This window comes from Aythya ferina (genome assembly GCF_964211825.1).
Source record: "Aythya ferina genome assembly, chromosome: 23".
Classification (NCBI taxonomy): Eukaryota; Metazoa; Chordata; class Aves; order Anseriformes; family Anatidae; genus Aythya; species Aythya ferina.
Window position 1 is genome coordinate 3,248,714 of NC_140321.1, and position 25,594 is coordinate 3,274,307.

At 49.1% G+C, this 25,594-nt stretch overlaps 1 protein-coding gene and 2 gene segments (V, D, J or C); all 3 read left to right on the plus strand.

The window, feature by feature from the left end:
- Nucleotides 1-25,594, plus strand: part of LOC311423015 (uncharacterized protein) — a 219,465-nt gene that overhangs the window by 119,193 nt on the left and 74,678 nt on the right. The gene's annotated exons all lie outside the window — the stretch shown is intronic.
- Nucleotides 1-25,594, plus strand: part of LOC311423019 (T cell receptor delta constant-like) — a 97,035-nt gene that overhangs the window by 64,260 nt on the left and 7,181 nt on the right. The window contains exon 3 of the C gene segment in view: nt 24,593-24,658.
- On the plus strand, nt 4,540-7,336 carry LOC311423042 (immunoglobulin lambda variable 2-14-like). The segment is given in 2 exons: nt 4,540-4,647; nt 5,621-7,336.

The following is a 25,594-nucleotide window of genomic DNA, read 5'->3' on the forward strand; positions in this document are numbered from 1 at the left end:
GCATAGTTTAGCTGCCTTCAGCCCCTCTCTGCCTGCCTTTGGTCTCCTTCTTCACTTGGGCTTTAGAAAAGATGTTGCCTATTTCCATTGTTACTTCCCTCCGTGACCCGTCCCTGTGCCATTTTCATGAGCTGGAAAAGGAAAAGCAGTTGTGTGAAGAGCTGTGCTGTGACTCCAGTTGTGTTTCAGGGCAGTAAGATCCAAGCAATGAAGTCTGCATTGCGGGGCTGAGCACAGTACACAGAGACCCTGCAATGCACTTATACGTCCAGCATTTTTTACATTTACATGGCCTGTCACCAGCAGCATTGCAGTTGTCAGTACTTGCTCCAGACAAGGGCCAAGGAGGCTACTACAGCCCTAGGCCTGTACAGTTGCTGCAGAGAATGGGATTGCTGAATCTCCTGCAGTGTGCCCAAGGTCTTTCTCTAGGAGATACTCCATAGAATATAGTATGGGAAAGATTGGGAGAATCCCTTGTTGCTCAAAAATCTTCTCTCCCACCCTAGCCTCAGGCTATGGCTCATCCTAATTGCACTGCAAGTACCCAGGAGGCAGCAAGCAGCTACATTCAACCTGTCCAGAGGAATAGGTTTAGTTCTTAGGAAATTACAAGCAAAATCCCTTTGACAGTGGGCTATGAAGAACAATAGATATACCAGCCCTCACAAAAAATCCATAAACTTTGTCCTGTAGGCAAATTCTGTTGTTGATAGAATAGAAAGAAGGGATGCCACCCAAAGGGACCTGGACATGCTTGAGAAGTGGGCACACATGAACCTAATGAGATTCCACAAGTCTAAGTGTAAGGTGCTACACCTGGGCTGGGGCAGTCCCAGACATGAGTACAGACTGGATGAAGAACTCCTAGAGTGCAGCCCTGCTGAGAAGGACTTCGGTATTCTGCTGGATGAAAAGCTTCACATGAGGTGTCAATGTGCGGCTTGCAGCCCAGAAGGCCAACGGCATCCTGGGGTGCATTAAAAGAGGAGTGGCCATCAGGTCGAGGGAGGTGGTTGTCTCCCTGTAATCTGCCCTTGTGATGCCCCACTTGGGGTACTGTGTCCAGGTCTGGAGCCCCCAGCACAAGAAGGATGTTGATCTGTTAGAGCAGGTCCACAGGAGTGTCACAAAAATGATCAGAGGTACAAATATATATATTTTTAATTTTCCCAAGTACATGATCTGCCAGTTTAAAGTAGCAATGATTTGCGTGTCAGTGTGACTGTGTGTGTGTGTGAGGAGGGGTGGTGCTTCTTTTCTGTGTACAAGCGTGGGAGGAGGGCTATGTATAAAAAGGTTAGAGAATACATTGTGGAATTCCCCAAAATCTCGGAAAATTGTCCCATGGGAAGTCTGAGTCATGGCTCACTGGAAAGCAAGGGTAATAGGAGGGGCAGTGCTGACCTTATTTTAAAAAATAGCAATGTCTTCTGCTTTGTGAAAGAACCTGTAAAGTGGACTAACATTACAAAGAGTCCCAAGCCCCCAGTGGTTCCAAAACCTAAGAACAACGTTTAGCTGTCTTCAATACTGTGATGTGACTGAGCTGTCAGCACAGAGGTGATGCAGAAGCAGGTCACCCCTGAGGATCAATCGGTTGTGCTGGAGTTAGACCAAAAGTACAGGATCCATCAGGCCACAGCCACCCCACGTTGCAGTGCCTGGGGAGATACTGCTATGAAAGACGTACCAGTGGACATGCCTATGTGGAGCGGAGAAGGCTTCTCCTTTCAGTCCGGAGAAGATGTGGCTCGGTCTGCTTAGTGGAGGCCTCTCTCCCGCTCCCTGAAAGGAAGTTGTGGGGAGCTGTGGGCCGGCCTGTTCTCGCTGATAAGGAGCGATAGGACAAGAGGGGCCGCGGCCCCGCGGGGGGCGGTGTGGGCCGGGCCTGGGCGGGCGGAGCGGTGGGCGCTGCCCCGGCGAGGGCCCGATTTGTGGTGCGGGCAGGAGCGGCCCGAGCTTGGCCCCGCTCTGCTCCTGTCCGCCTCCCGCCGGGCGCGGCAGGGCCCGATGGCGGGCGGGCTGGGGCCGCGGCTGCTGGCCTTGGCCTTGGCCTTGGGGCCGGCAGGTGAGCGGCGGGCGGGGAGGGCAGCGGGGCCTGGGCGGGGTTGGGGCTGGGGCTGAAGCTGGAGTCGGGGCTGGGCCGGCGGGTGGCCGTGACCGACGTGGAGCGTCTCCTGGTGCTGCCCCGCCGGGCGCACTGGGGTCCGGCTCTCTCTTTCGTCGCTGTGGAGTGTACTGTGTGTGTGGGAGTGGTAGGCTGTCCAGGTCAGGGAGGCTTTGGGAGCAGCCCCGTCTGAGTCCCGAGGAGGGCAGTCGGCGCAGTGCCCCTGGCCTCGGGCTTTGTCGGGAGCAACGGGATTGGTGTTACAGGTTGTGCTGTGCTGGAGTCACTGGAGCGTCTAGACAGCATCCTCCTCTATCCTTGGCCACACACTGCCCCAGTCTCTACGCTCTCCTTCTACAGGCGTTTGGGCTCAGTTGAGTCTGACAGAGTCTGGCGGAGGTCAGCGAGCACCTGGAGACTCCGTGCAGCTCTCCTGCCAGGGATCCGGACTCAACTTTGAAGAGTATTCTGTCCGCTGGTTCCGTCAGGCACGCGGTGGTGGTCTCGAGTGGGTGTCTTACATAAGCAGCCGGTCTGGTACTGTAAAGCAATACGGGGCTGCAGTACAAGGTCGAGCCACAGCCTCCCGGGACAATTCATAGGCTGAGTCATCTCTGTCCCTCCAACATCTGCATGTGGGGGACTCAGCCCGCTATTTCTGTGCTGTTCGCACAGGGACAGGAAATCCAGCAGAGCTTTAACAAAAATCCCTTTGCAGGGCATGGCCAGGACTGTGTTAGCTGCAGGGCTGGTTTGGGCTATGTAAGCTGTGGGCTGCTTTCAGGGAGCAAGGCTGCATCACAGATGGCCCTGTCCTTTCTGTAAGAGTTCCTTTCTCTTAATCACCCCTTTCTCTTACGTGAGCAACTGAGGCCAACTGCATCCTGTGCTGCAGTAATAGAGGAGTGGGTATAGGTAGAGATAGCTGATTGTCTGCCTCTAATCTCCCCCTATTATGCCCCACTTGGAGTACTGTGTCCAGGTCTGGAGCTCCCAGCACAAGAAGGATGTTGATCTGTTAGAGCAGGTCCAGAGGAGTGCCACAAATATGGTCATGGGGCTGGAGCAGGTCTCATATGAAAAAAGGCTGAGAGATCTGGGGCTATTTATCCCACAGAAGCAAAAGCTTCCAGGTGACCTCATTGCAACCTTTCAGTATTTGACGGGGGCTTGTAGAAGGGATGGAGAGCAACTCTCTGCTCGTTTGGATGTTGACAGGATGAGGGGGAATGGTTTTAAACTAAAAGAGGGGAAATATAGAAGAGAAGTTAGGAGGGCCCAGGTGGGGCACCACTTTCTTCACTCAGAGGGTGGTGAGGCACTGGTACAGGTTGCCCAGTGAGGCTGTAGATGCCCCACCCTTGGAGGTGTTCAAGACCAGCTTGGATGAGGCTCTGATCAACCTGATCTCTTGGGTGGCATCCCTGCCTATGGCAGGGGTTTGGAACTAAATGGTTTTTGGTGTCCCTTCCATCCCATGCCATTCTATGACTCTATTAATTTAGCATATAACCGAGTATGAAAAGCCTGCAAACTGAAGCATTGTGCTAAGCTGTTGTTATGTCCTATCTTACAGGTAAACCTTTGAAGAACCAGAATTTGAAGGCAATAACCAAAATGAGTACAACATTTTTTTTTCCCATAGTACATGATCTGCCAGTTTAAAGGAGCAATGCTTTTCATGTCTGTGTGACTGTGTGTGTGTGAGGAGGGGTGGTGCTTCTTTTCTGTGTACGAGCATGGGAGGAGGGCTATGTATAAAAAGGTTAGAGAATACATTGTGGAATTCCCCAAAATCTCAGAAAATTGTCCCAATGGATGTCTGAGTCATGGCTCACTGGAAAGCAAGGGTAATAGGAGGGGCAGTGCTGACCTTATTTTAAAAAATAGCAATGCCTTCTGCTTTGTGAAAGAACCTGTAAAGTGGACTAATATTACAAAATGTCCCAAGCCCCCAGTGGTTCCAAAACCTAAGAACAACGTTTAGCTGTCTTCAATACTGTGATGTGACTGAGCTGTCAGCACAGAGGTGATGCAGAAGCAGGTCACCCCTGAGGATCAATCGGTTGTGCTGGAGTTAGACCAAAAGTACAGGATCCATCAGGCCACAGCCACCCCACGTTGCAGTGCCTGGGGAGATACTGCTATGAAAGACGTACCAGTGGACATGCCTATGTGGAGCGGAGAAGGCTTCTCCTTTCAGTCCGGAGAAGATGTGGCTCGGTCTGCTTAGTGGAGGCCTCTCTCCCGCTCCCTGAAAGGAAGTTGTGGGGAGCTGTGGGCCGGCCTGTTCTCGCTGATAAGGAGCGATAGGACAAGAGGGGCCGCGGCCCCGCGGGGGGCGGTGTGGGCCGGGCCTGGGCGGGCGGAGCGGTGGGCGCTGCCCCGGCGAGGGCCCGATTTGTGGTGCGGGCAGGAGCGGCCCGAGCTTGGCCCCGCTCTGCTCCTGTCCGCCTCCCGCCGGGCGCGGCAGGGCCCGATGGCGGGCGGGCTGGGGCCGCGGCTGCTGGCCTTGGCCTTGGCCTTGGGGCCGGCAGGTGAGCGGCGGGCGGGGGGGGCAGATTGGTAGGGGTCCGTGTCCGGTGTGTGCGGGAGAGGGAGGCTGTCGGGGTCGGGGAGGCTTTGGGAGCAGCCCCTTCGGAGTCCCGAGGAGGGCAGTCGGGGCAGTGCCCCTGGCCAGGGGCTTTAGTGGGAGAAAATTGGTTTTTATCTCTGGCAGCCCCAGACAAGGGGCATGAGGTTTCCTGGGGACCCGCCTCCCTCTGTGGGCACACACTGCCTTGTTCCGAGTGCTTTCCTTCCACAGGGGTGTGGGCACAGCCGAGCATTGTGGAGGTCTGCAGCTGGCTGGGGGCTCCGTGGTCCCCTCCTGGCAGGGTTCCGGAATCAGGCAAGGTGGCAGTGTTGAGTGGGCATCCTTCATCAGCACAGATTCCACATACACTGAATTCTGGCCAGAAGTGGAGGGCCGAGCCATGGCTTCCCTTGATGACTTCTTGTCTGAGGCGCATCAGTCCCTGAGTGCCCTGTGCCTTCAGGACTTAGCCTGCAGTTTCTGTGATGTTAGCACAAGGACAGAAAATCCAGCTGAGCTTTAACAAAAACCTCTTTCCAGTTCACAGCCAAGGCTGCATGAGCTGCAGGGATGGCAGGAGCTGGGGGAGCTTTGGGCTGGTTGCAGGGAGAAAGGGAACATTACCACACACCGCTGATGGCCTCGTCCTTTCTGCAAAAGTTCCTTTCTCTTAACCACCCCTTTTTTCCTCAGTAGTCCCAGAAACAGTACTGTAGCCTGAGGAGGATTTTCAGCATATTTCTTGTCACCCAAGCATCTTGGCCAATCTGCCTGCAGTTCATCTCCACCTGCCCTTGTTCCCTTTTTCCCTTGGGGACTGAAAAGCATTTGGGTTCTAGCAACAGCATTGCCTGCTTCCATCAAGATGTGTGTGGGTCATTTTTATGTGCCTGTGAGAGTGAAGAAGTGGGTGATTAACTCTGCCGTGGTTTCAGGTACAGTTCAGGGTGATGAAATCCAACCAACGAGGTCTACAGTGTGGGGACAAGCAGGGCAAACAGAGACTTTGCAGTGTACTTACATCTCCAACGCCTCTTATATTTACGTGGCTTGGTACCGGCAGCATCCCAATGGGTCCCTGCAGTACTTGCTCCAGAGCAAGGGCCGGGGAGGCTCCTACATTCACACAGCCCCATTTGCCCGCAAGAGGTTTTCTGGCAAGGCTGATGAGAGCTCTGGGACATTGTTCATCCATGCACTGGAGCTGAAGGACAATGCACTGTATTACTGCACCCTGCAGGGACCACAGTGAGAGGTACCCCAGGGCACCTCGACAACATCAAGTTCCTCCACTCCCTCTTGCCTGTTCACAAGTTGTGGTAGGTTGAAGTTGGCTGGCTGTGAGTCAACTCTTACTTTCTGGAGGTGGGTGGAGAAAATATGGTGAAAAAACTCCTGAGTCAAGCTAAAGACAGGGAGATCACTTACCAGTTTGCATCACATGCAGGGCGTGGCCAGGACTGCATGAGCTGCAGGGCTGGTTTGGGCCGTGTCAGCTGGCTGTAGGCTGCTCCCAGGGAGCAAGGTTGCATCACTGTATACCACAGATGGCCCTGTCCTTTCTGCAAGAGCTCTTTTCTCTTAATCACTTCTTTATTTCTCCAAAGTCCCCAAAACCCACAATGTAATCTGAGGAGGATGTTTAGCATATTTCTGGTCACCAAAATAGCTTGCATAGTTTAGCTTCCTTCAGCCCCTGTCTGCCTGCCTTTGGTCTCCTTCTTCACTTCGGCTTTAGAAAAAATGTTGCCTATTTCCATTGTTACTTCCCTCAGTGACCCGTCCCTGTGCCATTTCCATGAGCTGGAAAAGGAAAAGCAGTTGTGTGAAGAGCTGTGCTGTGACTCCAGTTGTGTTTCAGGGCAGTAAGATCCAAGTAATGAAGTCTGCATTGCGGGGCTGAGCACAGTACACAGAGACTCTGCGATGCATTTATAGGTGCAGATGTGAGTAGAGACTGGATGAAGAACTCCTAGAGAGCAGCCCTGCTGAGAAGGACTTGGGGGTTCTGCTGGATAAAAAGCTCGACATGAAGCATCAGTGCGCGGCTTGCAGCCCAGAAGGCCAACTGCATTCTGGGCTGCATTAAATGAGGAGTGGCTATCATGTTGAGGGAGGTGTTTGTCTCCCTGTAATCTGCCCTTGTGAGGCCCCACTGGATCCCACAATACTGGATTGGCACTGATTCAAATACCAATGTGGCAATTAGCATCTGTAGCAGTCCTGCTCATGGATGGGTTGTCAGTTCACAGGCAGTTGATGGTGAGTCTGAGTCCACACCAAGAACACGCGGCTTCTTCTTTTGTACATTTTCATATGCCCCCTGCTCAGTCCTCTCAAGGCAATTAAATGGAAATCTGGTGCTCATGATGAGCTTGTGCTTAGCTTCGTGTCCTGGCTGTCTTCCTCTTTCCCCCTCCCTGACAGTAATGTCAGTGCTCAGGCTGTGATGGGACCAAGAGCTCCTGAGCACGGGAACTTCCAGCTGCAGGATGGCAGAGATGAGGCTCTCGCTGCCGGCTCCCGTGGCCACAACAGGCAGCGAGCGGCCGAGCAGCTTTTCGTGTGGCTCCGGCGCGGCACTGCCGGGTCCCTCCTGCCGGGCTGCGCGGGGCTCGAGGCTCGAGGCCGGGGCAGCGCCGGGAAGGCAGGGCCAGGAGGCTCCCTCCCTGCCTCCGGCTGCCGGGGCGCCGCGCTCCTCTGCTCCCTCACAGGGCTGCCCCGCGCCCCGCCCCGCGGCCGCCTCCTCGTCCGCCGAAGGGGCCGCGGCCCCGTGGGGGGCGGTGTGGGCCGGGCCTGGGCGGGCGGAGCGGTGGGCGCTGCCCCGGCGAGGGCCCGACTTGTGGTGCGGGCAGGAGCGGCCCGAGCTTGGCCCCGCTCTGCTCCTGTCCGCCTCCCGCCGGGCGCGGCAGGGCCCGATGGCGGGCGGGCTGGGGCCGCGGCTGCTGGCCTTGGCCTTGGCCTTGGGGCCGGCAGGTGAGCGGCGGGCGGGGAGGGCAGCGGGGCCTGGGCGGGGTTGGGGCTGGGGCTGAAGCTGGAGTCGGGGCTGGGCCGGCGGGTGGCCGTGACCGACGTGGAGCGTCTCCTGGTGCTGCCCCGCCGGGCGCACTGCAGCCTGGCGCTCGCCGTCGTTATCAGTTAGGGTCAGGTGTGTGGGGGAGAGGGAGGTTGTCCGGGTCGGCGATGCTTTGGGAGCAGCCCCGTGTGAGCCCCGAGCAGGACCTTTGGGGCTGTGCTCCTGGCCAGGGGCTTTGTGTGGAGCAAGGGGGTTGGCTTTTTTTCTGTGCTGGGCTGGTGTTGCTGGAGCTTCTGGAGGGCATCTTCCATCCGTGGGTACATGCATCTCTCCTCTCTATGCTCTCCTTCTGCAGGCGTTTGGGCTCAGTTGAGTCTGACAGAGTCTGGCGGAGGTCTGCGAGCACCTGGAGACTCCGTGCACCTCTCCTGCCAGGGATCCGGACTCAACTTCGAAGATTATTCTGTCCGCTGGTTCCGTCAGGCACCCAGTGGCAGTCTCGAGTGGGTGTCTTACATCAGCAGCCGCTCTGGTGCTACAACGCAATACGGGGCTGCAGTACAAGGTCGAGCCACAGCCTCCCGGGACAATTCACGGGCTGAATCATCTCTGTCCCTCCAGCATCTGCATGTGGGGGACTCAGCCCGCTATTTCTGTGCTGTTCGCACAGGGACAGGAAATCCAGCAGAGCTTTAACAAAAATCCCTTTGCAGGGCATGGCCAGGACTGTGTTAGCTGCAGGGCTGGTTTGGGCTATGTAAGCTGTGGGCTGCTCCCAGGGAGCAAGGGTGCATCACAGATGGCCCTATCCTTTCTGCAAGAGTTTCTTTCTCTTAATCACCCCTTTCTCTTAAGTGAGCAACTGAGGCCAACTGCATCCTGTGCTGCAGTAATAGAGGAGTGGGTATAGGTAGAGATAGTTGATTGTCTTCCTCTAATCTCTCCTTGTGATGCCCCACTTGGAGTACTGTGTCTAGGTCTGGACCCCCCAGCACAAGAAGGATGTTAGAGCAGGTCCAGAGGAGTGCCACAAATATGGTCATGGGGCTGGAGCAGGTCTCATATGAAAAAAGGCTGAGAGATCTGGGGCTGTTCAGCCTACAGAAGCAAAGTCTTCTGGGTAACCTCATTGCAACCTTTCAGTACTTGAAGGGGACTTGTAGAAGGGATGGAGAGCAACTCTCTGCTCGTTTGGATGTTGACAGGATGAGGGGGAATGGTTTTAAACTAAAAGAGGGGAAATATAGAAGAGACGTTAGGAGGGCCCAGGTGGGGCACCACTTTCTTCACTCAGAGGGTGGTGAGGCACTGGTACAGGTTGCCCAGAGAGGTTGTGGATGCCCCACCCTTGGAGGTGTTCAAGACCAGGTTGGATGAGGCTCTGATCAACCTGATCTCTTGGGTGGCATCCCTGCCTAAGGCAGGGGTTTGGAACTATATGGTTTTTGACGTCCCTTCCATCCCAAGCCATTCTATGACTCTATTAATTTAGCATATAACCGAGTATGAAAAGCCTGCAAACTGAAGCATTGTGCTAAGGTATTGTTAGGTCCTGTCTTATAGGTAAACCTTTGAAGAACCAGAATTTGAAAAGGCAATAACCAGAATGAGTACAAATATATATATATATACATTTCTGAAGTATATGATCTGCCAGTTTCAAGCAGCAATGATTTGCATGTGTGACTGTGTGTGTATGCAGGAGGGGTGGTGCTTCTTTTCTGTGTACAAGCGTGGGAGGAGGGCTATGTATAAAAAGGTTAGAGAATACATTGTGGAATTCCCCAAAATCTCGGAAAATTGTCCCATGGGAAGTCTGAGTCATGGCTCACTGGAAAGCAAGGGTAATAGGAGGGGCAGTGCTGACCTTATTTTAAAAAATAGCAATGTCTTCTGCTTTGTGAAAGAACCTGTAAAGTGGACTAACATTACAAAGAGTCCCAAGCCCCCAGTGGTTCCAAAATCTAAGAACAACGTTTAGCTGTCTTCAATACTGTGATGTGACTGAGCTGTCAGCACAGAGGTGATGCAGAAGCAGGTCACCCCTGAGGATCAATCGGTTGTGCTGGAGTTAGACCAAAAGTACAGGATCCATCAGGCCACAGCCACCCCACGTTGCAGTGCCTGGGGAGATACTGCTATGAAAGACGTACCAGTGGACATGCCTATGTGGAGCGGAGAAGGCTTCTCCTTTCAGTCCGGAGAAGATGTGGCTCGGTCTGCTTAGTGGAGGCCTCCCTCCCGCTCCCTGAAAGGAAGTTGTGGGGAGCTGTGGGCCGGCCTGTTCTCGCTGATAAGGAGCGATAGGACAAGAGGGGCCGCGGCCCCGCGGGGGGCGGTGTGGGCCGGGCCTGGGCGGGCGGAGCGGTGGGCGCTGCCCCGGCGAGGGCCCGACTTGTGGTGCGGGCAGGAGCGGCCCGAGCTTGGCCCCGCTCTGCTCCTGTCCGCCTCCCGCCGGGCGCGGCAGGGCCCGATGGCGGGCGGGCTGGGGCCGCGGCTGCTGGCCTTGGCCTTGGCCTTGGGGCCGGCAGGTGAGCGGCGGGCGGGGAGGGCAGCGGGGCTGGGGCCGGGGCCGTGTCCTGTGTGTGCGGGAGAGGGAGGCTGTCGGGGTCGGGGAGGCTTTGGGAGCAGCCTTGTCTGAGCCCCGAGGAGGGCAGTCGGGGCAGTGCCCCTGGCCAGGGGCTTTGTGTGGAGCAAGCGGGTTGGCGTTTCTGTCTGTGCTGTGCTGGAGTCACTGGAGCTTCTAGAGAGCATCCTCCTCCATCCGTGGCCACACACTGCCCCACTCCCTGTGCTCTCCTTCTGCAGGTGTTTGGGCTCAGTTGAGTCTGGTGGAGTCTGGCGGAGGTCTGCGAGCACCTGGAGACTCCGTGCACCTCTCCTGCCAGGGATCCGGACTCCGTTTTGAAGATTATGATGTCTTGTGGTACCGTCAGACACCCGGTGGAAGTCTCGAGTGGGTGTCCTACCAAAGCTATTATGGTAGCACTGCAAAATATGGCAAAGCAGTGGAGGGCCGAGCCAGTGTCTCCTGGGACAACTCCCAGTCCAAGTCTTCTCTGTCCCTGAGCTCCCTGGTACCCCAGGACTCAGCCCACTACTTCTGTGCAGTTCGCACAGGGACAGGAAATCCAGCTGAGCTTTAACACAAACCTAGTGCCAGGGCCCCTCACCTTTCCTACATATATTGCTGCCACAGAGGCTACGTATATTGCAGCCTCTGGCTGCAGTAGGTGTTGTAGGAGCAACTGACTCCTTCCCACCCCTCTCTCTGCCCTATGCTCACCTCCTCATCCACCAAGGAGTCTGCAGGGCAGTGGGACGCAGGATGGACACAAAGTGCATGTTATTTTTAGTCTATCCATATCACGATTTGGTAGGTGAGCCTGATGGTTGGACTTGATGATCTTACAGGTCTTTTCTAGCCTGAATGATTCTATGGTTCTGTGATTTCCATGCACGTCACCAGCTGGGGATGCAGGCTGATTGTGAATGACTATAGCATCTCATGATACCAGCATGCACACAGGTCCACATTCCTCTTGGTCTCTGTCTAGAGTAAAAATTCCTTTTCCTACACCTTATGGAAGGCTGCCATGTGTGGGTGTGCAGCCCACCACCTCCTAGGACAATTTCTAGGTGTTGATATGTATTGTCCTGCATGTTTTGCATCCCTGGGACTGCACTTGCTACTTCTGTGCTGCCTCTGTGGGGACAGAAAGCTGAAGTGTTCCCTGACATGAACCTCCTACTGGGTCTTCTCACCCTCTCCATGTTCACTCACATGTCCCAGCAAAGGGGCCAGCAAGGACGTGGAATGGGACAGACTGCAGCTTTGGCCTGTGCTGCCAGAGCATGATGCACCAGTAGAGGGGTGTCCAGGGATTCTCTCAGGTAGTGGGACTACTCAAGAAATCCCTCACTACAAGTGAGCCAGAATGCTGGTTTTGTCTAGGATAGAGTTAGTTTTCCTCCAAGTGTCTGGTAGGGTGCTGTGTTTTGGACTCAGGGTGAAAATAATGTTGATAACACACTGATGTTATAATTGCTGCAGAGCAGTGCTTACACTAAGCCAAGTACTTTTCAGCTTCTCACGCTCTCCTGCCAGTGGCCAGGGTGGGGATGCAGCAGGTGCTGTGATGGGACAGAACCAGGAGAGCTGACCCGAACTAGCCAAAGGGATATTCCTTACCACAGGACATTCCACTGACCAATTAGTATGGGGTGGCTGACGGGGATGGGGACACTGGCTGCTCGGGGATAGGTTGGGCATCAGTCAGCGGGTGGTTTGCAATTGCATTCTGCATCACTTATTTTGTATGTACTATTAATAGTAGTACTGGCATCGTCATCATCATTATTGTTATTATTATCTTCCCTTTTCTATTCCATTAGACGGTCTCCAGGTCCACCCACAAGCCTTCAGTTTAATTTTTTTTTTTTTTTTTTTTGATTTTATCCCCCATCCCAGAGAGGGAAGAATGAGTGTGATTGAACGGCTATGTTTTTACATCTGCACTGATCTAGTATATTCTATTTAGAATTTACTGATTCTTTAAGGCCTTAATATAAATAACACATGCATGAGTTACCCCTCCAGTATCACTATCCCCTGGAACGTGCTCAAAATGCTCAAGATGCACCAGGTTGGATTGTGACTTTCCTGCCATTTAGCCTCATGGGCATCCCTTCTGATGAGTGGGTTGTTGGTCCACAGACCAGCTGATGGTGAGTCTGAGTCTGCACTGAGAGCATGTGGCTACTCTTCTGCTTTCTCCTGCTCCATATGCCCATCACTTTCAATCCAATTGAAATCATATTGAGCTTGTACTCAGTTTATGTTCCAATTAGTTGCTAGCACACTTCGTCATCTGGGAGTTTGTACAATACTTGCATTCTTCTGCTCCCCTTTCTCTCTGTTTGCAGGAGACTGTGGTGTCCCTGCTGGTTCAGTAAGATGTATTGGAGCTCGGGGGTGAAACCAGCAGGTGTCGTGTCCTGTCATGGTGCAGCATTGGTCAAGCTGCACAGTTTCATGACTTAAGCCGAGACGAATCCATAATGTCTGTGCTTTGAGGACACCGCAAATGGAGTTCCCTCATGAAAAGCCTTTCCATCCTTAGCCCTACCTTTGCTTATGACACTTGGAGAGGCACCCCAGCATGCCTTCTGCTTAGAAAGGGCTTGTGGGATTTCTCCTTGATGGTGCCTTGTAGGACCTTCTGAGCTACATGCAAGTGCTGAAGGTGGTTCTGCTTAAGCCCCCTTTTGTGGATGTTGTGAAGCCTCCCTGCCACATCACCCCATGCTCTTTACTCAGCACCTGTGTTAGTCACTTCCTCACAGGGCTGCTGGCTCCTCTCTCCCTCCACCGTAGTGCCTGCTCTACAGCCCTCTACTGGAGGTCCACCTATCAGCAACAAACACTTTGCTTCATGCCCTGGCTGTCTCCCTCTATCTCCTTCCCTGACAGTAATGTCAGTGCTCGGGCTGCAATGGGAGCAAGAGCTCCTGAGTACGGGAGCTCCCAGCTGCAAGAGGGCAGAGATGAGGCTCTCATTGCCGGCTCCCATTGCCACAGCAGGCAGCGAGCGGCCGAGCACCTTTTCCGTGTGGCTCCGGCGTGGCACTGCCGGGCTGCTCGAGGCTCGAGGCCGGGGCAGCGCCGGGAGGGCAGGGCCAGGAGGCTCCCTCCCTGCCTCCGGCTGCCGGGGCGCCGCGCTCCTCCGCTCCCTCACAGGGCTGCCCCGCGCCCCGCCCCGCGGCCGCCTCCTCGTCCGCCGAAGGGGCCGCGGCCCCGCGGGGGGCGGTGTGGGCCGGGCCTGGGCGGGCGGAGCGGTGGGCGCTGCCCCGGCGAGGGCCCGACTTGTGGTGCGGGCAGGAGCGGCCCGAGCTTGGCCCCGCTCTGCTCCTGTCCGCCTCCCGCCGGGCGCGGCAGGGCCCGATGGCGGGCGGGCTGGGGCCGCGGCTGCTGGCCTTGGCCTTGGCCTTGGGGCCGGCAGGTGAGCGGCGGGCGGGGAGGGCAGCGGGGCCTGGGCGGGGTTGGGGCTGGGGCTGAAGCTGGAGTCGGGGCTGGGCCGGCGGGTGGCCGTGACCGACGTGGAGCGTCTCCTGGTGCTGCCCCGCCGGGCGTAGTGGGGTCCGGCGCTCTCCGTCGTCGTTGTGGAGGGTCTGGTGTGTGCGGGAGAGGGATGCAGGCCGGGGCGGGGTTGCATTGGGAGCAGCCCCGTCTGAGCCCCGTGGAGCGCAGTCGGGGCTGTGGGCCTCACCAGGGGCTTTGTGGGGAAAAAAGGGTTGGCGGCTCAGGCTGTGCTGTGATGGGGTCGCCGGGGCTTCTGGAGAACATGCTTCCTCCATCGGTACACACTGCCTCACTCCTTGTGCTCTCCTGCAGGTGTTTGTGCTGAATTGATGCTGGTGGAGTCTGGTGGACGTCTTCGAGTGCCAGGGGAATCCGTGCACCTCTCCTGCCGGGGATCTGACTTCAACTTTGCAATTTACGGTGTTCTGTGGTACCGTCAGGCACTTGGTGGGAGTCTTCAGTGGCTGTCCTATATTAACCCGGATTCCTCATATATTAGATATGGCTCAGCAGTGGAGGGCCGAGCCACAGCCTCTCGAGATAATTCCAAGTCCAAGACAGTTCTGACCTTGAATAACCTGCACCTCCAGGACTCAGCCCGCTATTTCTGTGCTGTTCACACAGGGACAGGAAATCTAGCTGAGCTTTAACTGAATCCTGCTTGCAGGGCTCTGGCCCTTGGCACTGGAGCTTAATCGAGTTGCACAGGTGTTTGGGGCAGCTCCTACAGAGCCATTTTTTTACAACATATAGTTTTTAATCATTTGACTTAGAGAGACATGTTCTACTTGTTTCTGTCCCCAAAGGAGCTCAAACACTTCTGATTGCTGTCTTCCTGTGTCTCTTCCTCATGTTCCTGAAACATCACCTTTGGAAACAAGTTTCCCTGTTTCCATTGTTTCCTGGTAGGATGGGTGTCATGTAGTTGTCCAACAGATAAACCCTGATCTGGTTTTAGGTATGGCTTGGTTTGCTTCAGTCCAGCCTACAGGCTTTGTACTCTCCCCTTTTCTCTGAGGGTTTCCCCTTCTCTCTGAGGGTTGAACAGGGGAAAAGGGGAGAGTACAAAGGGTCCTTTGGGAGCTCACCGTAAGAAAGGAGATGTCTGTAGTTTCTCATGGAAGACAGTTCAGGAAAGACAAAATTTGCCTTTCATCCAAAATGAGACACTTTTCACATCAGTGTCTTGTAGGCTTAACAAAGCAGTATTGCAATAAAGCTAAGTTTACATTATTTCCAATTGGTTCTTTTCCTGATAACATGAAAGTCTGTGCACACGTCTGAGTGCTTCATCTTATGGTCACATTCTGGGTTGGTTGTTGTTGTTCATGGGCTTCTCTCACAGATCTGAGAATATAATGGGAGCAAGAGCTACTGAGAATATGTCTTTACAGCCCCTGGATTCCATAGATCACAAGTAGAAGCCTGAGAAAATGAGAGAGTGGACGAAGCAATTGCTTGAGCTGTCACTGCTTGTTCATCCTTCTCATCTGGGGCTGTGGTTGCCCTTTGCCAGGTGCAGAGGCCTTTGGGCCCATAGTAGGGAAGGTCATAGAGTCTCTCACACTTAGCTGTCACATCTCTGGTATTCCCATAACTACACTTGGAGCTGGATCTGGCAGATTCCTGACAGAGACCTGCAGCATATAGTGCTGCAATATTTTTTGTGGGACTCCAACACTTTGCTTCATCCTTCCAGACTGGAGTCACCAGGTCTGCAGGCTCCTCCAGGAATGACCTTTCCCTGGAAGTGCTCCAGCAGGTGAGACCTGGTGGAAAACCAGATCTGAATTGGTTCTTGAAAACTCATGTTGTCTGTGGAGTCCCAGAGTGGTGCAGCACCAGGAGCTGAGCTGAAGAGTTTATTTTCCCTTGGACCTGAGTAGTCTCTTCCCTTTGTTTTTAGTTGTGGCTCCATGTACATAGCTGCTCACATGTGCACACTGAGGCTAGCAGGAATTTTTGCTGGGGACCCCAGCAAAGAGGGTATGGAGGGTGCCCTGGACCAGAACAACAATCCAGTAATCCATAGGTTTAAGGGGCTCTAGAGGACCTGGCATGTCCTGCTATGCGGGGACAGTCCTGAGCTGCTCAGGGCACCCTACACCACCCTAATCCTGCATCCTACTGCTTCAATGCCCACCCTCAAGTCTCCAATGGGCTCCTCTGACCTATGCAACTCCCTTTTCCAGCCCTGTCCTAGCCTTCCCCAGGGAGCCAGGCTGTAGTACCTGGGAAAAGATGGGGTTGCAGGGGGATAGATTCAGACACTCTGTGGAGTTGGCAGTGTTCCCCTAAAGGTGGTACCAGTCAAAACCATGACACTGTGCCAGGGTTTTGTCCACTTAGGTGTCCTGTACTGTAGCTGAAAAGGTCCTAAGGGGAGTTCTGGGCTCCTGCTAAGCTGGAGTCATGTTGTTAAGGCAATGTTCTCTGGACTAGATTTACAAGGAGGAGTCTGGAGAAGGCTTCCAGTCACTTTAAGGGAGCAGTGGAATCCTGGAACAGATTCACACCACAGATTCAGAGAGCAAAACAAAGGGATGAGGCAGCATATTACTGTGGTGTAAGAGTCATACTGGAGCAGAACTGCATCAGAGTGGAACAAATTTATGATCCAATTTATGACAAGTTATGATCCAATATATACTGGGAAGTTCAGAGGCTGTATGGTGTACTGCAGGTTAACATACTTTGCCTGGGCCTTCTATTTAGCATGGCCCAGTTTTTCCTCCACAGCCTAGCTGCAAAGGTACCGGATCATGGAGATTTGGTGGGATAGCTTGCAGAAATACTGTAGGGGATGGATCAAAAGAAGGGGATGCATCAAAAGAAGTGCAGCTAGCAGGTCAAGGGAGGTATTTTTTCCCTTCTACTCTGCTGTTGTGAGACCCTGCCTGGAGTACAGTGTTCAGCTCTAGGACCCCCAGCATAAGAAAGACATAGACCTGTTACAGAGGAGAGCCATGAAGATGATGAGATGGTTGAAGCACCTCTCATATGAATAAAGACAGAGAATTGGGGTTGTTTAGCCTGTAGAAGAGAAGGCTCTGGGGAGACCTTTTAGTGGTCTTCCAGTACTTACAGGGGGCCTATGGGAAAGATGGAGAAGGACTCTTTATCAGGAAGTGCAATGATAGGACAAGGGGGAATAGCTTTACTCTAAAAGTGAGTAGATTTAGATTAATCTTTAGGATGAAATCTTTTACTATGAGATGATAAAGTACTAGAACAGGTTGCACAGAGAAGTTGTGGATGCCCACTCTCTGGAATTGTTCAAGACCAGGTTGGATGGGATTTTGGACAACCTGATGTAGTGGAAGGTGTCTGCCCATGGCAGGGAGGTTGGCAGTAGGTGATCTGTAAGGTCCTTTCCAATCCAAACTGTTCTATGACTCCTCATTAGGAAAGAGAGACTGGGAAGGTGAGGAAAGGCAATTGCTCTTTCCATGACAGACTATGTGAAATACATGGAATTCTGCTTTGGGACACGCAATGAGAGAGCTGATAGCATATAGGTCAGGCTTAGAGAGCAGATCAGCATGACTGATATGATGGGTGGCTATGACAGATCATCTGATCCAGAAGAGGTAGATGAAGCTTTGTGCAGACAACTGGAAGAAGCCTCACATTCACTGGCCCTGGTCTTCATAGGGGACTTGAACCATGTGAAATATCTGCTGGAAGGAAAGCACAGTAGGGCAAAAGCAATCCAAGCACTTTTCTAGAGCTTACTGATGAAAATATCGTGACAGAATGATAGAGGAGCTGGACCTCCTACGTCATCATGACAAAACAGGAAGTCAAGCAAAGGAGGTTAAAATCATGAGGAAGGAGCTCCTGAACAAACTCAGAAACTGAAAGAAAATGTGCAAGAGGTCGAAGCAGAGGCAGGTGATCTGGGAGGCATTTAGACACCCTGTATGATCATGCAGGATTAGGGTTGGGAAAGCCAAAGCCTATCAGGAGCTGATTGTGGTGAGGCATATGGGGTCATTTATCCCCAGTCTCTACTCTGGTTACCACATTTGGCTCTGTGGAAGAATCATTGTCATGGATTAACCTAAGAGTTATTTAACACGGTAGAGTTCCTGTCAGGCCAGTATCAATTGTCTCTCTAGAACTGATAAATACAGAGAAGATGCTTTTTTATTTCTTCTGTTAACACCTTCCTTTCTTGTAGCTGTCTGCAGCATAGGGACTTTCCCAAGCAAGTATTAAAGATCCAACTTTAAATCACTGATTTTATCTGTTCATTCCCAAATGAAAGTTGTGACTTACTGTTTGATTTTTTTTAAATAACGATTAAATAACAATTGTAAGATCACCTACACTCAGGAAACAAATAACCAGTAGAATTTCTGCCTTGGAAGATGGTTTGAATATATGGAATGACTATGTCCATAAAAGAACATAATGTCTAATGTATCCTTTAAGAAAGAAGTCAGCTTCTTGGCAGCTACACCCCAGAATCACCTCTCCTTCCAATGACAGCCATGGACACAGACTTTTATATATGTGTGACGAAATCAAGTAGATGTTCTGGGAGCTAATCTCAGAGTAAGCTGTTCCCCAAAAAGGGAAATTGGGTTAAAATACAAATGTTTAGTGGCTAAGAATTATTGTGCTGAAAGGGCCAGGATTGTTTTCTTCTCTAAAAATGCTTGTTAGACCTTTTGGCAAGAGCTTAAAGAACTCAACTATTCCCTGTACAAAATATATCTTCATCTGCTTAGGACACTCTTCTGGAGGAAGAGGCACTCCCTTTCTTACTTCTTCTGACACAGAACTGAAGGAGAGGTCTTCAGTATCACTTTGTAGAAGACAAATGGTCTAAACATTCTCTCTAGCACCTCACTATCAGTATTGGAATGCCTCCTGCAACTTTTTGGAGGGCATGCACCAGGACGAAGAAAGAAAAAACAAAGGCACAACTCAGCTTTTAAACCAAACAAACCCAAGTGCATGGCTTGCAGGATGCTGTAAAAGACAGATGTGTTTCTGTGGCTACACAAAGGCCTGGCATGGGAAAGGGCTGTTGTACTATGACTCAGATTTCAGTGGCAAGAATGCTTCCCTGATATGATTTGGCAGCAAGTGACGGGGGTGGGATGGGCACCTGTAGCTAACCAGGCCTGTCACTGGAGATCTTTAGAATTTCTCTTTGTCCCGCAAACAGTTCAAGAGACTGAAAGTATCACATCTGTCAACTCAGCCGTTTCCTGGGGAAGGGTGAGGCAAGAAGGAGAAACCAATTTGGCACAGTAAAGGAAAGTGTCAATGAACATACGCATCTTGACAACAGAAAACATAGCAGCACTGGTATTAAAAATAGTGATTAAAAATGAGAAATACACTTTTGTGTTTAGCAATAACAATAATGCTAATAAACAAATTGAGTAATACAGCATGGAACCAGGCAGATTTTTTAACAGGTTGAAATACTGCTCTTTCCTTTTGTGTCTTAGAAACGGAATTGATTCAGAAACTGCTTCACAGTTGCAGATAGCCATTAAGCCAAATAATCAAAATCAGATATTTTATTTTATTTTATTTTATTTTATTTTATTTTATTTTATTTTATTTTATTTTATTTTATTTTATTTTATTTTATTTTATTTTATTTTATTTTATATTTTAATTTTTAAAGACAACTCTAATCATCCATGACTAGATATTACAGACTCTCAAACTCAGCTGAAGTCACATAAAAGTGGTTAAAATGTCCAAAGTATAGACAGTTCAGTAGCTAAGAAATCTATTTTACCATATCAGAGAAAGTGAGAAAAAATGATGCATATAATCAAGAAAAAAAACAAACAAACAAACAAAACAAAACTCCAGAAACATTTACATAAATGGCACTCAAACAAGAAGTATTATGAATCAAATACTTCAGTAAACAAACAACTTTAGCATATCCAGGAAAACAGAATCCATTAAAAAAAATCAGTGAAAACAAACTAACTTTTGAAAAAAATGTAAATATGGACTTATTTTTTATTTGACATGACAATAGGCTTTAGAAACATAAATGCTTTAAGGCCAAATAAGACTTGGGAAATGTAGAATGAAACTAAATTGAAAAGAGCAGTCAGGCATTGGAATGGCTTGCCCAGGGAAGTGGTGGCATCAGTATCCCTGGGGGTGTTCAAGGAAGTGTTGGACATGGTGCTTAGGGACATAGTTCAGTGGGTGACATTGGTAGTAGGGTGATGGTTGGACCAGGTGATCCTGAAGGTCTTTTCCAACCTTAATGATTCCATGATTCTATGATTAATAGGACTGGTGCAACAGGTCCCCAGATATTCTTTAAAATGTGTCACACCTAAGCTCATTATATTTGTTAAAAGATGAACCAGAAATAAGGTCTGTCAAGCTCTAACAACTCAAAAGGAACGACATCATTTATGAGAAGTACGGGCAATATTATAATCAGAGATTAATATTATTCTGCAAAAAAAATAAATGCTTACAGCATTGCTTTTAGAATATAACAATCTCTCTGCAACAGTTTTAGATTATTCAAAAGTCTTAACGGTAGAGAGAAAGAGGAAAATAAAATCTATCTATTCAAAGGACATGAGAAAGGAGAACACCTGACTCTAAAAAAAAAAAAAATCCAACAACAAAACAACAGATGTTTTTGTAGAACCGTCTACCACTGTGTTGACTACGTACCACAGTGACTGAAACAGACTGAACTGCTGCACACAAATTGGCTTATTCACTGACTTCTCTCAAATGCAGAAACATGGTGCCCTGCATAGTCTCTTTTTCTTCAGACAACTGTATTCACAAACACAAATTTGATTCCCAGCATGATTCAAAGAGTGGGGAGACATTCTTATACAAGCCTAGTTTCTATAGAAAACCCTGACATTCACGTCAGATCTTACATCTTGCATATGATGTGATTTTGGACATCTGCCTGTCAGCTCAAGGTGATCAGGTAGGTATAGAACTACTGTATTTTAGGTGTTTCTATTTAATCTCAGTATTGTGTTCTCTTCTTTTTCTTAGATCACATAGCAGGTAAGATTTGTTGACTCTTTTTTTTTAGTGAAAATAGGGATCTTTTTAGCTCTGTATCCAAAAAACATACAGAAGCAGAGGCATGAAGAATAGTACAAAAGCAGGAGACTACAAAGGATACTTCCCACTAGCAATCTTCCAACTACCAGACATCAGAACAAGGACTTTGAAACACGTGTCTCCAATATATTTACTTGGAAATCCTGAAGATTGGACTCACCTGTAAAGACAGACATAGAAGGCACCAAGTGCCTCAGAATGCTTCAACCTTTTCACTTGCTTTTGTCTGCATTTCCCGTGCTCCAGTCAGCAGTGTGCCCACGTTTTCTCTAGTCCTTCTTTGGTTGATGATGTACCTATAGAAACATTTTTGTTACTCTCCATGTGGCTTACCAGAATCAGCTCCAGATGGGCTTTGGTTTTCCCAACCCTAATCCTGCATGATCAGGCAGGGTGTCTTCTATCCTTTGTAGATCACTTGCACCTGCTTCTATCTCTTGCAGATTTCCTTTCTATTTCTGAGTTTGTTCAGGAGTTCCTTGTTCAACATTTTGGCCTCCTGCTACCTTTGCTTGATTTCCTGCTTGCATGAACCATTCTTGAACCTGAAGTGGGTGATCTCTGAAAATCAAGCAACTTTCCCGGACCCCTCCTCTGTCCAGGACCATAACACATGGAATTCTTCTAAGCAGATCCCCAAGGGTGGCAAATTCTGCTCTTCTGAAGTCTAGGACTGTGATTCTGCTTTTTGCATTTCTCCCTTTTCTCTGAGCTCAAACTCTGCATGATCACTGCAGCCAAGCCTGCCACTGACCTTCACATCTACCACCCATTCTTCCTTGTATGTAAGGATGAGGTCCAGCTCTATCACCTGTGACATAATATTTTCAACAGTAAGCTCTAGAAAAGTGCTGGAATGTTTGTGTCCTACTGTGCTTTCCTTCCAGCTGATATTTGGTATGGTTCAAGTCCCCCATGAGGACCATGTGATCATGAAGCTTCTTCCAGTTGTCTGCAGAAGTCTTCATCTACTTCTTCTTCCAGATCAGATGAACTGTCATAGCCACCTATCATATCAGTCATGCTGATCTGCTCTCTAATCCTGACCCTACCAGCTCTCTCATTGCGTGTCCCAAAGCAGAATTCCATGCACTTCAGATAGCATTCAGATGCATTTCAATTCTTGAGTCATATGAACTATCTTACCATGTCTTCATGATCTCAGTGAGATCATAGCCCTGCAACTACAAGCTGGGATTAAATTTATCTTGTGTTTCTTTTCCTGGGTTTTCATGTATTGCCCAGGCACTTCAGAGGGGAACTCAGTCACACATGAAGACTTTCTTTTGCCCCAGCTTATTGGCAAAGAAGCCAGCTATTGTGCAGCTTTTACTCAGCTTATTGGCAAAGAAGCTTTGGGCCCATTTAGTCAGGTGGATCCCATCTCTTTTCTTGGTCATCAGACTCAATGGGCTTGATGGTCATAGAAACCAAGACCTTGCTGCCACCAACACTCAGCCAGCAGGATCCACCCATTCCTCCTTCTCACTTCCTTCCTTCTCACCAGTAGGATGAAATAGAAACCCCTGTGTCCTTGACCATCACCTCTCAAGCCAAGTAGTCATGCTGGCTACTTTCCAGGACTCCTGGCAGTTTCATTAGTATGCACATGAAAGAGCAGTAGGGGTTAATAGTCTATATGTCTTATAAGTTTTGACAGTGTCACAGATTTGAGGCCTTGAAAGTAGTAAACCTCCCTAGATGACAGGTCAGCTTGTCAGATGGGGGCTTGTATTCTCTGGATCAGGGAGCCTCCCACTACTAACACTCACCACTTTTTCTGGTGCTCCTGTGTGATCCATGGCCTATGGGCACATACACCTCATTTCACAGAGTTCTACCTTCTTGTTTACTATGAGAGTACTCAATCTATTCTGTAGTTGCAAATCTTCAGGTGGAGCAAGAGCATTCCTCCTAGTGACAGAAATCACAATTCCCAGCCTTCATCATCACAGGAGTCTCCTTTTCCCAAAATGATGGACACAGACAACCTGCTTCTCCTCTGTTAGAAACTGGGAGTTGGGCTTTTCAAACTACAGGGTTCCTGTTTTCATCTCATTTGGCCTCCTCACAAAACTCCTCTTTCGGTGACACAGATCTTCATCAACAACATATTCTACAGGTTAGAAGACCACGGCATCTTTCTTTGGTCTTAACAGCTGCAATGTCAGCATCTTTCCACAATGGAGGGTGTTTCAAGGATCATTCTACAAGCTTCCTGTATGTACGATGCCACCTCCATTTCTGTCAGAGGAAATATAAATAAGTTGCATTTCTTTAAGCCCTTGGAAGCATCATGGAAGATGGTGAGTTGCAGTCTCCATCATTACATGTTGTTAAATCCTCAGTTTACCTCACAGTAAGAAAGCTTTGTATTTCAAACACTGCTCTTAGATCTTTTTCTGTGATGAAAGAACATGCACACAGATCTTTGTGTGTACCAAGGGGTTATTAAGTTGGTTAAGTATTACTTTGTCTGTTCTCTCATGTTTATTAAATTTATATTTTTGCATTACAAGACAGCTGACTTTATTTTTTTTTTTTTTTTTACCGTAACATCTTGGACAATAGTGAAAAGGCATTTAATCACCACACCTCTGATTCCTAAATGAACCAAAGAGCCACATGATTTTAAATCAGCCCAGAACAGACAGGTACATTCACACATAGTGTATGTTCCTCTGCTTATACTCTGTACAATTTTCTAGGTCTAGATAGTGCTAATGGTGCATGGCTTGATCCTCCTGAAGGCTTTGATCAAGCTGCTATAAACAATTTACTCTTTGACAGCCACTTCTATGGGTACAGTATCTCTACCTAACAAAGAACAATAATTTTCTCTACTTTCTCATCTTACCTAAAAAAAGGATTAAGACTTCCTAAGGCACCAAATGACCCCCAGACACCACCTCTAAGTGACAATATCAAGCACATTTGTCACCCTGCTGAGCAATGAAACCAAATTCAAGATGTAAAAGTAGACACCTTTCTGCAACCTAGAAGAATTTTCCAAAATGCTTTGAAATAGTACTAAAGATACCGTGTTTATTTTTTCCCCCTGCTTTCTCACAAGCTTAACTCCATGAAACTTTTCAGAAGAGTTATGTAATCCCAAAGTTCCCACTTTAAATTTTACCTTCTTTATCTTATTCTAGACTCTTTCTTGAAAGCCATACCATATTTCTTCATGTGGTATGTTAGTACAGAAACCACTAAAGAAGTCATGTGACTGCCAGTATAATCCAAAATTCTGCGTAGACAAAAGAGGCAGTTTTTGTAATGAAATATATCACAGTGTTTTGGGACTGGAGTACCACGATGATATAAACAATATAGGGCCCTGTACAAAAACTGAAAGATGGAAAAATGGCTATGTGTTTTTGAAAGAAAATTACATAAATGCCTGAAATATGTCAGGAGACAAATCCAATGTTCTTTTCATATTTTCATTTATCCTGGAAAAATAAATCTCACAGAGTTGCCAAAACATGGAAGAAAGGGAGAACTTGGAATTTCTGTACTTGTTCAAGCTATTTGAAATCATTGAACTATTCAATTATTGTTTGCTCCCTTCCAGGTTCAGAAGAAAGTGTGGATTAAAACACCCTCATGGGATTTTATACATGGATCATTAAGATAAGTATATGGTTTTTCTTCTCCTTTTTTTAAACCAACTTATAGATACAGCAAGGAAAGAGTTATTTATTGGACTAGGTATTAACGGTGTGATAACAGATAAGCTTGTCTTTGGAAGTGGAACCACTCTCACAGTTGAACCAAGTAAGTACCATTATTTTTAAAACTAAAAATTGTGTTAAAGGGATCCAGTGGTTTAAGTTCACTGTAAGAATTTTCTGCTGTAATAATCCTGGAGTGTACCCTCTCTTGCCAGGCTTTCAAACTGAGTTCTCATCTTGTATCTGCTTAGGAAGGCTTCACAGGAAAAACTAGGTTACCTCTGTATATTACCATCAATCCATGATTTCCAAACACCTGGTGTGCATTAATTACCTAAGTTTAACATGTCATAATTCCCAGTCTGGATAGCATTCTGTCCCAGTTTTATTGTGAAATGTCTTATCCTAATCAGTGCTTCAGTGGATTTTCACTGCTTCATTATGAGCAGGTATGCATAACAGTAAATAACTAACAGTGGAGTCAGAGGTCGAGAAAAGTCCCTAGCTCTCTAGTATGAAAAGTTTTTTTTTTTTTTTTTTTTTTTTTTCCCCACTGTCACCATATTCACAGTGCTAACAGGTAAGTAATTCCATTAACAGAGAAGGAAGAAGGTTAAATAACCTTGGGTTTAAATTTTCAGAGCTGCCTCACATCCAAGACCATGTGGAATGACTGAGATTTGGCTATCCAGGCTTTGCAAATGCATGGGATGGGGCTGATGGTGGTGGAGGAAGACAGGGATCATAACAAGCCATAGTTCTTCCTGACTTTAACTTTATTTGTAGTTTTATCATGTACAATAAAGATAGATGTCACCCCAGGCTTCTCTGTGGCAATGTGAATGCTAGGGCACCAGAGGAATTTGATCTCTATTATCCTAAACATCCAGGTGTATACCTTAAAACTTGTTACGATGCTTTCAGAGGTCATCATGGCTTTAAAATTCTGCAAAAATGTCCTGTGTCGTTTTGTATCCCTAAAGAGTCTAGCTCTCTTTCTTGAAGGAGATCATGAGGCTCTCTTAGGTGCTGTCTAATA